Source organism: Canis aureus, chromosome 4 (genome assembly GCF_053574225.1).
Source record: "Canis aureus isolate CA01 chromosome 4, VMU_Caureus_v.1.0, whole genome shotgun sequence".
Taxonomy (NCBI): domain Eukaryota; kingdom Metazoa; phylum Chordata; class Mammalia; order Carnivora; family Canidae; genus Canis; species Canis aureus.
Window position 1 is genome coordinate 16,680,987 of NC_135614.1, and position 14,988 is coordinate 16,695,974.

A 14,988-nucleotide genomic window follows, 5' to 3' on the forward strand; every position below is an offset into this window, starting at 1 on the left:
TGACTCCTTGGTCCAGACTAGGGGGACTAAATTTAGTTACTATTCTGGCCCAGCAAAGATATAATGTAGATCTATATGATAAATGGAATATATATCATCGATCTCCAGTAACTGAAAGACTATGAAAAAGTCTTATTTTCATAGTTGTCCCATTTGAAGTGGTCTAGGTCAGTGGCCTTTGGCCTGCTGCTGTGAGTCTGCTATGTCCTCCCACGCCCCCACTTCCTTCCTTTTCATCTCCTTCCTTCTTGAAAGTCGAGACTTCCATCTTTGAAGACCAGCACAGGCAATGTCGTACAGGGAACCTCCGACTTCCAGTGCCAGAGGCCAGGAGAAGCAACCAGATGGCAAAGACTGTGTCTACACGGCATACATGGCAGTCCCAGGCCAGTCAGCAAAGCTATGGTGCACACCAGCACTTGGGGGCTTGGGAGTCTCGCAGATAAAGCCACCAGCAAACAGTGTGTTCTCTCTCTCTCTCTCTCCTTCTCTCCCTCTCCTTTTCCATTTGTCATCTTGAAGAGATAAGGCATAAAGTAGAAGACAAAAAAAAAAAAGAAACAGCAGCAACCATGTAGGCAGGACTAGATTTCCTTATATTTTTATCCATAAAAAAAGTAAGAGTTTGTGTGGTAAAAGTTCATGCTCATGAAAGACTTTCTAGATGTACCCCCTGGCCTCCCCCCACCCCCACAAACCAGATGTGTTCTCTCTTTTCTCCAAAGTCTTCTGGTGGTCTGTTTATGCTTTTATAACAGTTATTATACTCTCTTCGTGACACAGCCATCTCAGTCTGCACTGTAGACACAAAGTTCCCCCCAGGAAAGGCACTGGAGATTTTGGGCTTTTATGATCCCACATCACAAAGCCCAAGACCATACCCAAAAATGAAAAATTGAGTTTATTAGTTTGCTTACAAAATATGCCACCTGAGCAGCAACCTATGACTTACCAAAATAGTCTATAGTAAATGTTGAGAAGAAATGTCTATAAAAATCTAGAGATTTTAAAGCATACTAGTGGTGAGATACATTGATTATTTTAAGATGATTATTTTAAGTTTTTTTTTTTTAATCAAGGGGCTTTGTAAATCTGAGAGTATCAGTTTTCTTAAATAAACAATTACTTTATTGAAATGCAGATTCTTGTTCAGAAAGAGTCGGAGTCTGAGACTCTGCCTTCCTCACAAACTCCCAGGTGAAGCATGTACTGGTCCAGGGACCACACTTTGAGAGGCAAGGCCCTAAGGCACTAAACACTTACTCTGGTGCCCTTTGCACTGATTAGTGGTGTTTGGGGACTAGCTGGAGGGCCAGGCAGCTCCCAGTGAAGGTCACTTCCTAGTTCACTACATCAGAATTAGGGCCCCATGATGTCTCCAGTGATACTGTCATCACGAAGCTGTCAATCCAGGCAGACGAATGACATGGGGAAAACAGAATCCAGAGATAAATCTGAAGTTTAGAAATTAAAAACAAACAACAAAAAAACAAAACAAAACACCCAACCTGTATATTGAAACACATAGATAACAGAGAAGCCAAAAGACCAAGGATTTGCAATTAAAAGGCCAATAGAAGTAAACAGATGATGGGGCACCTGGGATGGCTGAGTCAGTTAAGCATCTGGGTCTTGATTTCAACTCAGGTGATGATCTTAGGGTCTTGAGATCCAGCCCTACGTCAGGCTCCCTGAATAATGTGGAGTCTAATTGATATTCTTTCTCCCCTCCTCCCTCTGTTTTCCCCCCCTCCCTCCTCACCCCTCAAAAAAAAAGAATAGATGCAAGTAGGTAAAATGAGGCACTTTGGAAGCTAATCCTATGTTGTTTATAACTCCATGGGTTCATTAATTTTACATACAGTTTGGCTTATTTCTCTTGCTAACAGGCAAGCATTTAAAAGGACTCAGTTGGGTTGGGCAATAACATGGAAGTAATCTGGGCAGTACAAAATATTTGTATAGGTTCAATGAAATCATTGAGGCCCTGTGTTTTGGGGATTGAAACTTTTTTATATTTTGTGCATAAGCTGTACACTCAGCAGGGCCTGGGAAAACCACCCTATAGTCAAACCCATTTATATTCTGCAGCAAAGCATATGAACAACCAATTATACTAAGTGGGAAAAATTAAGAATCTAAACAGTCTCATATCCATTCAGGGCAGGTTTTGTTGCTAAATGAGTTACAAAAAAATCCTGTGGCTTGAAGATTTCAGAATTACAGTTTAAGGGAACATGCACATCTTTTCCAACCCTTCAGCCTCCCATTAGGGGTGTTCAGCCTATCTCCCTTCTTAAACTTATTAAAAAAAAAAAAGATTTATCCATTTACTTGAGAGAGAGCTTGAGCAGAGGGAGGGGCAGAGGGAGAAGGAGAGAGAAAATCCTCAAGCAGACTCCCCACTGAGCACAAGTTGTGCAACTCAGAGTTGAATCCCAGGACCCTGAGATCTAAGATCTAAGGACCTGAGCCTAATATCAAGAGCCACCCACCAAACTAACTGAGTCACCTAGACACCCCCTAAAATAAACTTCTTAATCTCTTCTCAGTTATACTAAGATGTAAATGACTAATAGCCAGCTCATATATGCTTGCATTTGAACAGGGATAACCACATTTTGAGGTGGGATTCCAGTCATCAATTTCATTTCAGAATTTGGCATCCAGGAGATTCTAATTAAGTGGAAAAGGATTAAGGAGTTCAATACAACAGAATAAATTTTACCTAACCAAAAGTTTTTCCCTGTCTTTGACTTAATTAATTTTAAGCTAAGCTTTTTAAATTCACTGTACTGTGTATTTGGAGTATTTGGATAGGGCTTCACAGGTTTAAAGTGTTTTTTAGGGCAGCCCGGGTGGTGCAGTGGGGTAGCACCGCCTGCAGCCCAGGGTGTGATCCTGGAGACCTGGGATCAAGTCCCACGTCAGGCTCCCTGAATGGAGCCTGCTTCTCTCTCTGCCTCTGTGTGTGTGTGTGTGTGTGTGTGTGTGTGTGTGTGTCGCTCATGAATAAATAAATAAAATCTTGTAAAATAAAAAATAAAGCAATTTTTATAAACATCATCTCATTCCATGTTTATTAATCTCTATTCTTTTTTTAGTTAAGGAAACCGATATTGGAAGGAGTGACTTATCCAAGGTCACAGAGTTGAGAAACAGCTAGGAGTCAGACTCAGAACTTTGACCAAATTAGACTATTTCTATAAAACACTGGTTAGAAATAAGGTGGCAGTGTTTGTTTCCTCCCGGTTGGTGAAATGCAAATGTGAACTTAGATGATGATGATTCACTGTGGAAACAGTAAAAGACATGAGAGAAACTATATGTGTCCTTTATTAGAATGATCTCATTTTCTCTGATAATAGCTAGCTGACCAACTTTGAGCAAATGTTCAGCCTGATAAAAATATATTCCTTGAGGTGTTGTTACCATCTCCGTGATTTCTAATGGGCTCAGGGTTCTGAACTCTGAATCCCCAGACCAAATTTGCGTGGGTCATATTTCACCATCTGACACAGGAAGTTTGAAGTGTCGTGGAAGTGGCAAGAAATCAATTCCACAAACATTTATTGCACACACCACCTAGCTAACAATAGGCGCTCAATAAATGTTAAATGAATGAATATATCCCCTGTAATTACAAGATCCCTTCCTGTCATTTTGACTGAGTCAGTAACTCCCCTCCCTCTACTGCCTCAGTAGATACAACATTCCCTAAAACAAATGTCTAAATCAAAGCGTAGGAGGAAGGCTAATTTGCTTCAAAGAAATGAATCGGGGAGTTGGCTTAAAAAATAATGTCACTATCTCTGTGGGAAAAGCTTCCAGAGAAATATAGAGTGTGTACACAAGCAAAATGGAAGCTAAAGCAGATTGTCTATTTATTTTCTCCAGGAAATTTCTTATCGCTCATATTTTCCTTTTTTCTGAGAGAGGGGCTCCCCTGACTGCACCAGTGGTGCCCTCTCCTCCCTATGCCTGGTGTGGCATACCGTAGTAAAATTTTGCCGGGCTGCATACCTCACTCTGGGCAACGATACTCCTTTTTATGTCTCACTCAACAAAAGGTGTTCATGAATCAGCTCGAAATCTCAGTTCATATTTAGATGACGCATTTTCCTCAACTGAACAACAGTCCACAGTTACAAATGCCAAACAGGAAGGGCACATCTGTGAAAAACAAGCCTCTTAAGCTGGAAGAATGAATAATGATGATGTGTGGGTTGCACTTTCTATACAGCAAACTCTGGGAAGACCTTTCTCTGAACAGCTATCTGATCACAATTGAAGAGGCTTTGTCCTACTCACCTCCCACACTCTGGATCAGCAGCTCCACAGGGCCTAAGCAGATTGATAGGAAAGATTCCTTGGTTCATCAGAAACCCAGGTATCGATTCAGAATCTCCAAACCTTAGGGTAGAGATTCTTTTTCTGATAGTTCTTGGTACCAAGTAAATCCTAGAAGTGTTTCCTTCAGGGATATGAAAGTTGTTTCCACTTCAAGTTTCAAATCCCCAATAGAAGCTTCCAGATAATGAACTAGATACTTAAAGCATTGGTTCAATGTGGATTTAATTAATTTTTTCTGATTATAAAACAATTCCATTTTCATCATAGAAATCTTATAACAAAAATGGGGTTTTCCATTTTCATTTGTCATAAACTTCAATCATATTGGAAAATATACGTTTGCTTCTCATTTGAATCGTCTCTGCACCTGTGCGTGTGTCCATGTATCCATGTCTGTCTGTGTTTAAATAAGCTCATTATTGAATAAAATAATAAAATTTTAGTCTGCCTAAAGAGTCAGCAAATTAGTATATGCTTTGTTGCAGTTTTTGATTCATGGTAACATTTATAAGTAACTTTCTTTAGTTTATAGATCTTTCTCTGTTACTGTCATAAGATTGCCATAATAAAACCCCTCTTTTCCATATGGAATTCCATTAACAGTTTAGCTGTTTCATCCATCATGAGAAGAGTTTGCTACTGAGGAAGAAGCTAACAGTATTAACCCTGGAACCTCCCACCTCCTCCCCCCATTCCCAAACTCAATTAAACCAGCATCACACCAAGACACACAAAAAAACTGCTGCCTATTTACATAACACAATGATCGAGTAATAAATCAACATTAATCATGAATGTTGCAACAAGTCACTGAAAATGATGTTTGACCTCACCATGGACCAGACTCATCCAACCATGAAAAGCATTCATCTCCAACTGGGAGCCACTTCCCACTCCCAAGGACAGGGTCAAACATTTCGGATACATAGGACAGGCAGGTTTGATCTTTCCTTCCGGATATCACTTTCCTTCTTTCCTAACTCTATTATCTCTTTATTTGGAATCAATCTTATCCTAGAAATGATTCCTGTTCCAACACCCCTAGAGTCCAGTTGTCCTTTTTCTTTAAATCCCTTCGTAACATCTCCTTTCTTAGGATGGATTCCCTACTAGCATAGAAGTTAGCTACAAAGTATATCATAGTCCTAGGTTCCCTGATTCCATCTATAATTACTCTGTTTGAACACTTAAAGGGAAAATTAAAGTTAATTTTCTCGGTAGTATTTTCTGAGCTACAATTCTTTAGGGCTTGGAAAGGAGTCAAAGCTCCACATGAAGCACCCTGAGGCAATCTTGACATCTCTATCACACCACAGTATACGTTAACTAGATGGAGGCAGGTTTGTGAATTTTGCTTCATCCCAAAAATGCTTTCTCATGCCTCTGAGTCTTTGCACATGTTGCTCGTTCTTCCTAGAATCTGCCCATCCTCGCACTTCACCCGCAGGTGCACCCCCATATGTGTGTCTGAGAAACTCTTAATTTACATCTCATGTCTTCACACAAGGTAGATGCAGCCCCTGACAAGCCTTTCCAGACAGCTCCAGGCTCCCTCCAACACCCTTCTGTGTCCCACTGCACTTTGTGCAGACTCCATTTTGGAGCTCGTCCCTGCCCATCACTAGATTGTGAGCTACTGGGAACCAGGGACCAGACTCTATCTCTTCATGTTGTATCCCAGAGCCTGGAACAATGCCTGTCAAGAGAAGTGGTCAACAAAAAATGTGATGAATGAATGAGTGAACAAAGTGCCATCTGACAGAATTTTTAAAAGAGAACAACTAAGAGGAAAACTGTATTTAAATTATCAACATTCCTCCACTGAGTCAAAATAAAACTATTTTGCAATCAATTTTCCATTCTATTCATTATTTCTCCATTTTCTCCAAACCCTCCACCCCTTAACTACTTTGATGAGCAGGGCAGACAGATATTTACATAGCAACTGGTCATTTATTAGTTTATTAAAATGACAGTATTAAAGGAAACAAGTTATGACTAATTTCAATGTCTCAATAGGAAAAAGATAATTTTTGTACACAAAAACTAGTCTGTGGCAGACATAAATTATGCATCATCATACTGATCACCTGCTACGGTCAATGATATGGAAGTTGAAGATGATAGAAATATATGATATTTAAATTAGTATTTTGCACAGCCATATGCTGAATATGTGCTGTTTCCCCCATGATAAACTGATTGAATAGCTTAAATAATGTTTTAACACATCATTATACAAAAAAATTAGAATAAACAATGAATCATTCTGTCAACTTATGATTCAATGGAACAATGTATATCTTTCATGGTTATTAATATTCAGTGTCTTTAAGTAAATTAAAAATCCAGCTTAACAAAGGTTAAAAATATCTGATGATACATAGACGATTGTAAAAGTAATATATATTAATGAAGTTTTGTATGACTGACTTTTTTCTTTTTTGGTTAATCACTCACAGGATTATGTCAAACATATATCAAGACTTGAGCTCCTTTTTCATCCAACCTTCCGGCATTTCATTACTATAGTTACCTGATTAATGGATGCAATAATATATATGGCATGATATGATATGTTCACATTAAATTTTAATCAAATATTACTAAATTCAGAAAACATTAAGTAAATCATGACTGATGAGGCAATATTGCTGTACTGTCATATTGATGACTCTCAAACTTCACTAGTGAGAGTAACAGATTAAGCACAAGAAGTGAATTTTATGAGGAAATATAAGGATCTCAACTTCCACAGTTGTGTTTTGTTAATTGCTTTACAGCCACCAGAGGAGACATTAGATCCATCAAGTCTACCAGTGTCACAGATCCTGTCATTCCCTTTCTTGATTTCAAAAATTCTATTTGTAGTGAAAGAGGGGCACATTCCTTATCCATGGGGATTTGTTGTTTTCTAATCATGGTTTTTAACTAAAAATTGTTGTTGTTGTTCCTTTTACATGAGGTTTCTAAAGCCATCAAATTTATAGAAATGGAAAGTGGAATGGTGATTTCCAGGGGCCGGGGCAAGGGAGGGATGGGTATCAAGCTTCAGTTTTGTGTACAGAAAAAGTTCTGGAGATCTGTTGCACAGCAATATGAATACACTTAATGCTATTGAACTGTACACTTGAAAACAGATAAGATGGTGAATTTAATGTTACGTATTTTCTTTTTTTTTAAGATTTTATTTATTTATTCATGAGAGACACAGAGAGAGAGGCAGAGACACAGGCAGAGGGAGAAGCAAGCACCACACAGGGAGCCTGACGTGGGACTCGATCCTGGGACTCCAGGATCATGCTCTGGGCCAAAGGCAGGCACTAAACCACTGAGCCACCCAGGGATCCCTCTGTTAGGTATTTTCTACCACAATGTTTTAAAAAGTTGTTGTTGCTGTTGTAGCATTGTAAAGAGAACTTAAAATCTAACACTGGCTCCTTCAGTCTTGCCAAGAAGGGGAAGAAAGGAGAATTATCATTTGCTGGGGCACAGGTCCACACAGGGGGATGCACTATGTCTAACAATAGCAGCCTCACCCTGGGGTTTGGAATTAAGTCCTAGCTCAGCATCCAACTCCCTAAAGCAATCTTGCTATCTCTATCACACCTCACTTTTTTTTTTTTTTTTTTGGTCCAGATTAACTAGATAAAGGCAAAACAACCCTGGGCACTCGCTATGTAATATCTCTCCTAACCTTGTGGCAAAGGCACAACGTGGCCAGCCTTATGCTGGTGTTATGTATGAAGAAATACATAACTGTGAGCGGTACAACAGATGGTCACGTTCGAAAAGTTGTATTCTTCTTGCTTGTGGTAGAGATTGTCAGTGCTCATCCATGTCCTGTTCTCGTTTTCCTGGACTCCCAGAGGAAAAAATACGTCCCAGGCCCTCTTGTTGCTAAGCAGGGCCATGTGATCCACACAGGTCATTTTGGGGCTTGGGCAGTGAACCATCCCTATGTGAATCTCCAGGTGCTGTTCCTCTGCTATGGTAACTCTGGCAAACACGTGCTGAGGTAGCAAAGCCATAAGATTGGATCTCTGACTCATCCTTGGAAGGAAGATGCCTCAGAGAACCCACATAACCTACAGCAGGCTTTGTGTGAGGGAGAAGTAAACTAATGTGTGTTGAGCCACCAGGACGTTGAAGTCTTGGGTCACTTCAGGATCACCTAGCTTAGCCGGCCTATACACTGCTGCAGACTTGAGGTATGGTTGGTCAGGGTTAGTGCTACAAGCAAAAGTATTGGTCTGTACGATTATGAAATTGTTTTATCTTAGCCCCACCATCTGAAATCCATGTTTTACAATTACCTAGACACCTGATAGCCAAACATGTACTTCTTCTTTTCTTTCTCTCTTCACTTCCACCTCTACCTCCTCCACGTCTACTTCCTCCTCCACCTCCTCTTCCTCCTTCTTTACCAGAAGAATGGAATCTTGAATTTCATGAATTCAAGAATGGAATCTTGAATCTCAGAAGAATGGAATCTTGAATCTCATGAATAAGATGGAATTGGGGTGCCTGGGTGTTGCAGTTGATGAAGCGTCCAACTCTAGATTTCAGCTCAGATCATGATCTTGGAGTCATGAGATTGAGCCCTGCTTCAGGCTCTTTGCGTGGGGAGCCTGCTTGAGATTCTCTCTTTCCTTCTCCCTTTGCCCTTGCCCACACCACTCCCTCTCAAATAAATAGATCTTTTTTTTTTTAAGAAGAATGTGGAATCAACTCACTTTCAACCTTCTCACATTGACACAGGACAACGTTCTTGATTGAGTATATCCTGTCCTCTGAAGCCAACATATCTCCCTTGTTTTCCTAAAACATGGTACTCCTAATAATTTTAGGAGCCTCATGAACTAGTACTTTTGATTTTATTTTTATACACTTTATTTTATTTTTAATTTTGGCAGTTACATATTTACTCAAAAGTATATTAAAAAATATCAAACCAGTGATTTCATGATATCATTGCTTAGGACAAGGCTAAAGGAGAATATGTTTCCAAAGTAGATAGATGTTTTTAGAAACTAGTAAGTAAACCACAGGGCAGCTTGCACACTAGGATGACAAAAGTCATGAAGCTGAGGAAATGCTGCCAGATTGTACCCTGGTGGGAACTCTCCAAACAGGGTTAGTGCCAGTCATGCCAGGTGGCCAGCTATTCCTCATCCCTGCCATCCTTTGGACAGTGTGATAAAAGGAACACACCCTCCTCTGTGTTTCCCCACAGCGCTGTGCCAGGTAGTCATGTCATCCCTGCCTAGAGCTTTCCTCCCAGTGTCAGTGAGCAGTCAATGAACGTGTAGAGGCCACCAGACAGGGCTATGGATAGTGTTTAAGTGCTAATCTCAATTTCCTTCTTTTCTGATTGAAGCCCAAGACCTCATTATCAGAAGTTGACCTGATTGTTCACCTGATCCCATGAGGGGCCTAGCTGCTTCCAGCTGGGAGGGGAAGGAGGTTTAAAGGCAGGACCTGGGCAGGGGTGGAGTCTCACTTGCTCAAACTTTACTGTCATGTTTAGCCTGGGCCCCTGCCAGGTTTTTGGGAGGGGGCAAGTCATCCAACTGGGTGCAGTCTGAGCACCTGGGTTCTCTGGTGAGAGCGGTGTAAAAATTCAGAGATAGGCAGACTGATCCAGGCTCCCACATGTTTAAGTGTTCAGCACAAACAGAAATACATAAATAGCTTGCCCTGATCAGAACACCAAAGTCTGTTTTAATGGTAGTATCACTGCCGCTGTGCCATACTATATTTAGACAAAGGCGCCATCTTACTTTTCACCATTCTCCCCATCTTTCTGCCTTTACTTTGACCCAGGGGAATTCACCACGAGTTCTAGTTCTTATCGCCATAGAAGGAATTGCAGCTTCCTCACCACCCTTGGGCATGTTGCCGCCTCACTCAGCCGGTGGATTGTCACGTAAACACAGGCTGAGTCTTGGCTCCATCTCCTTTCCTCTGGTCTACCAAAAACAATTCCACAAATTATCCTTTCTGTGGACCTAAATCAGCAACCAGGCCCCAAATGAAGATAGAGAAACAGAATCATAGGAGGAAAACATTGATTTCCTCTCATCTTCCACCAGAGCAAGGAAGACAGGTCCAATTCCTTGGGCCCTTGGGGTGGGTGTGGAAAAGGAAGTAAAGGTGTCCTGCACAACCTGGATGACATACCCATTGAATATCTGCCATCACGTGTAAAGAGCATCCACAGACCAGAAGAGTCCACCAGGAAGAAGAAGGAAAAAAAAAAAAATCAAGGGATATAGTAGTAAATAGAGAAATGTTTCCCAAGGGATTTTCTGAGAATGGAAAAAAACCCTGCTAATTTGTTAGGCTGCTTGGGAATCTAAAGCTATTGTGAAGGGAGCTTTGTAAGCAAGGACATTTTGAATTTGCAGGTGAGTTGGCCATCAAGGAGAAGAATATGTGCCCCAAAGGGAGGAAAAGAACAAACAGGGAAGTAGGATAGAGTTGGAGAGCTGAACCAGTTTAGACAACTAATGGAAAGCCCCCGGAGTGAGTACACCTTCTCCCAAGCTAGTGTCTGGGCCTGCCAGGGCAGCGCCAACTTCCACCCAGGCCCTGAGGGACTCTCATGGAGCACCTTGCGTGGCAGGTGGGGGCTGTTGTGGGCAAGGGTTGGGCCTCCCATTGTCCTGGTGTGTTCAATGAAGCTTCTGTCGGGAGAGGGGAGCCAGCAGAATGTGGGCTGACACACTGAGGAACACCCAGAGAACCCCAACTTCCCCTTGGCAGCACACTCCCTCAACAACTAACTTCGTTCACACCTGGACCTGGGGTTATAGGTCAGATTATAGGACTGCTGAAGGACCAGATTAGTCTCATCTAGAACACGGATGCCTGGGGTGCTGGGCTGGCCATGGGCTATTCCCTTCCCAGGAGGCCTGCAGAGAATGAGTGTATTTTGATACTAATCTGGTAGTTCAAGTCCATTCTTAGCAGAAGACGTCAGTGATGGGGTTCTCCAGCCACACACATTTGCTGAGAGTTACAGAAGATACTTCATATGTAGAAGGCAAACATCACCGCGTCCTAACTGGAATTTCTTGCTTTGACTATCGGCTCTATCATGTTTCAGAGAATACACTTTGACTTGTGGCATATCTGAATTCACTAATATTGGCTCGTGTACTAGCCAGAGCTGTTATATTGGGTCCCCATCTATTTTATTTCTAAAATACATTTAGCTTGTTTATAAATCTGTAATTGCATCTTCGCAACAACTTAAACTTTTAATGAGTTGAAGCCAGAGCCTAGAGGTTTAAAACATTTATTTATTTATTTATTTATTTATTTAGCAACGTATGTCCTAATAAGTACAAATAGACAGCCACCCATCTGTGAGTTCTGCCCAATGTGATGGGAAAGAAAGAACTGTCAGGCACTCCAGCACATAGGGGAATCCCTTTTGTTTAAGAAATGCTTCTTCAAAGGAATTGGCATCCCTGCCTCCCTTTGAGGGTGTCGCTGTGTGGGAGGCTCTGTCGGTCTCCCTACAATGACAAAGCTGAGGAGCCTGTCTTGGGTTGGTGCTTCCCTCAAAATGCACAGTCTGGGCAAAAAATACAGACACAAAGCATGCACAGAGAAGAAATCAGGGCCGAGCAGAGTGTGGGCTGAAGAATCCTGCCTCCTAAGGAGGTGACAGTCAAACGACGCTGGCTCATCATGTGTGTCAAAGGCAGTGCAAGGCAGGTAAATAGCAAGTAAGCATTTCCCACCCACTCACAAATTCCATGCTGGAAACGCTGGTTTTGCAGGAGCCTCTTTCCACTATTGGGTCCATTCACATCCAAGCTCTTTTTAAGAAGGAAACAAACAAGCCGCTAATACGTCAGGCACTAGTTCAGAATGTTTTCAATAGTAACCACAGGAAATCTGCAACTTTCCCCTCTCGTGCTCTAGCATTTAATCCCTTCAACTTGCCTTGTTTTGTTTGCCGTGAAATGAGATGAAGAGTCAATTTTCCGATAGTAAGTACAGAATCAATATATAAGGGCAGTGACTACAAATATCTATTCTCAGAAAGCTTCACTGAGCAGGAACTCACTTGCACAGAACATGAGTTCCCCTTTGACGAGCTCTACTTTTATTGTCCACCATGGCTGGATTCAACATACAGAACTAAAATAGTCTCCTTTAGACAAAGTATGAAGGTATATAAAATCCCACAAATAAATGGATTCGATGAAGCAATATCAAATAAAGACTATAAATATCAAACTGAAGAATTTATATGAAACAGCATAGATTTCAAGTGCTAGAGAATTGAGGAAAGGAACCAAAAACTGGAGAAACCATTTGAATGAGTAAACAATAAGGAAAAGCTGATATGATCTTTGTATATGTATTGCTTTCTAACTTATCTTTATAATGCAAATCATACTTCCACTGAGTAAAGAATGTACCTAGATTTGACAAATGGTTTATCAACCCATGCCACTTAAAATGCTTTCAAATAACTGATGTCTGCGTCAGTCAACAATATCTCTATCCGTATCACCCAGATCTTATGACCAATGGGAAAATCTAACTTTGCCTGTGTAGGCTCCTATTTCAGAGACTGCTACTTCTTATCACAGTAAAACAAAATAGTAAATGGTATTCTCCTTCTCTTCCAACTGCCCAAGGAGCAATAACTGCGTTTTTGTGGAATCCAATTATGCTCTAGAGATTTGGATTGTCTTTGCAGGAGGGAGGGGAAGAGTGAAGACTAGTGATATAATTAAATAAAACAAATTGTGGTTTGTCTGGGGTTTTGGTCTACATCCTGCCAGGAAGTGAGTGAAGAAGTCATTGGCAGGTACTGCACTCTGGAAGAGAGCTTTTTTGCAGCCGGGTAGGTCAGCGCAGTGCCAGCCAGCCTTATGTGTAGGAAGAAGGGCAACCACCTACGTAGCACCATTTGACGTGTACAACAAGGCCCTCCTGGCCATAAAATAGCTCTCACACTAGCATGCACAGCCCAATATTCTCTTCAACCAATCAGTACTGGCTAAGTATAAGACTTGTATGAACACTTTTTGTACACCCAGTGATTGCTGAGCACAAAGCAAATATGAGGCATCATCCCTGACTTCAAGACCTGACAGATCAGAGACACAAAACTAGGGTAGGTGAGAATATCAAATACGTTAAAACAATGTGTAATTAAAATTGTGCGATACACTGTCAAGTGCTACAAAACTAAGAGAAGGGAGAAAAAAAATAGAGCAGTCATGGAGCTTTTGAATGAGTGAACGAAGAGAGGAGTAAGATCTAGGATAACAGCATGGATCAGAAGAAAAGACGGGAGATCCAAAAAGCATAATGGCACAGGGACAGAGGTGAAGGGGGACCTTCTTAGGAAAATGAGACATGTCTGATTAAAAGTGTGCATCAAAGGCACTGATGGAGAGTAACTGAATAGATGGAGCAGGATCAGATGTCAGGAGGACCCCTATCTGATCTCTAATCTCCATCTTTATGAAGTTTTTTCCCTTTTGTAAAGACTAAGAAATGAAACCTCTACCCCAGTTACACTTTATATCATCATCCTGTTTATTTCCTAAGATTTACCACAGACTTTCATTATCTTGTTTTTAATTCATTTACTTTTGTACTTACTTATTTACTACCCATTGTCCATCTCCTGCCTGGCACTCATATAATGAGTGAATGAATGAATGAATGAATGAATGAAACTGTCCCTACAAGACACTTGGTAGAGCCAGGAAGGTTATCTTTAGCTCTCTTTCATTATCTCAAACTCACTGAGTATTTTGTTTCTCTTGAAGGCAGATGGAGCCCTGTCCTGAAGGATCCAAAGCAAAACTTTCTTTGGATCTTCAGTATCGAGTCAAGTCTCTAAATTTTAAGAATGAAGGGATGCCATACTGGGGAATGCTATCCATCAGTCCTGGTTTAGAAGTGAATCGGTACCTGAAGAGTGAAAGGAAGAAGAGACATTGGAAAAACAGGAAAGAGTTAAATTAGGGAAGTAAGGGGAAAGGAGTTGTGTGCACAGAAAGGAAGTGCCCATCCAAAGAAGAGAACATTTCTAGGACCTACGTGATACTGAGTTTGGAACTGGTCAAATCAGAATTGCAGTGACTGATGTCTCCTTGCAACATGGAGAGTAGCTAGAGAACCAGAGGGGTTTTAAGAACAGAAAGGTCCAAAGACTGGAGTAGTTACAGATGAGAGTCTAGAGGAGAATTCCCTGGGAAGGGAATATCACTCCAGGAATGTCTGCATTTTAATTAGACAATTGCAAAACCAACTCAGTAATTGGAATGTTTCACTCTTTATTCACAGGACAGCAGAATCTTAGAAGCTGAAAGGGTACTGGGGACACTTTCAATCAGCTATCAGGCTTCAGCGAGGTTGTTCCCACAGTATTCTAAACTGAAAGTAGTCTATTCTCATTTTAAAAATGCAAAGAGGAAGTCATTTTCAATAATGATACAGTCTCAAAAAAAAAAAATGATACAGTCTCTTCTTTTCAAGAAATTGTTCTATGACCCAATCCCAAAAAGGCAGCTAGACTGAGATGCAGGCCTGTCTGAGTACGGTTCTAAAACTGAGACCAGGGGCAGCCTGGGTGGTTCAGCAGTTTAGTGC

The 14,988-nt window shown here is 41.0% G+C and overlaps 1 long non-coding RNA gene across 1 annotated transcript in view; it reads right to left on the bottom strand.

Annotated features, from left to right (window-relative positions):
- Nucleotides 1-2,615: 2,615 nt before the first annotated feature.
- Nucleotides 2,616-14,988, bottom strand: part of LOC144312250 (uncharacterized) — a 46,024-nt gene continuing 33,651 nt past the window's right edge. Inside the window, exon 5 of the long non-coding RNA XR_013377750.1 lies at nucleotides 2,616-4,173. This is a non-coding gene — a long non-coding RNA (uncharacterized LOC144312250). The remainder of the gene's footprint in view (nucleotides 4,174-14,988) is intronic.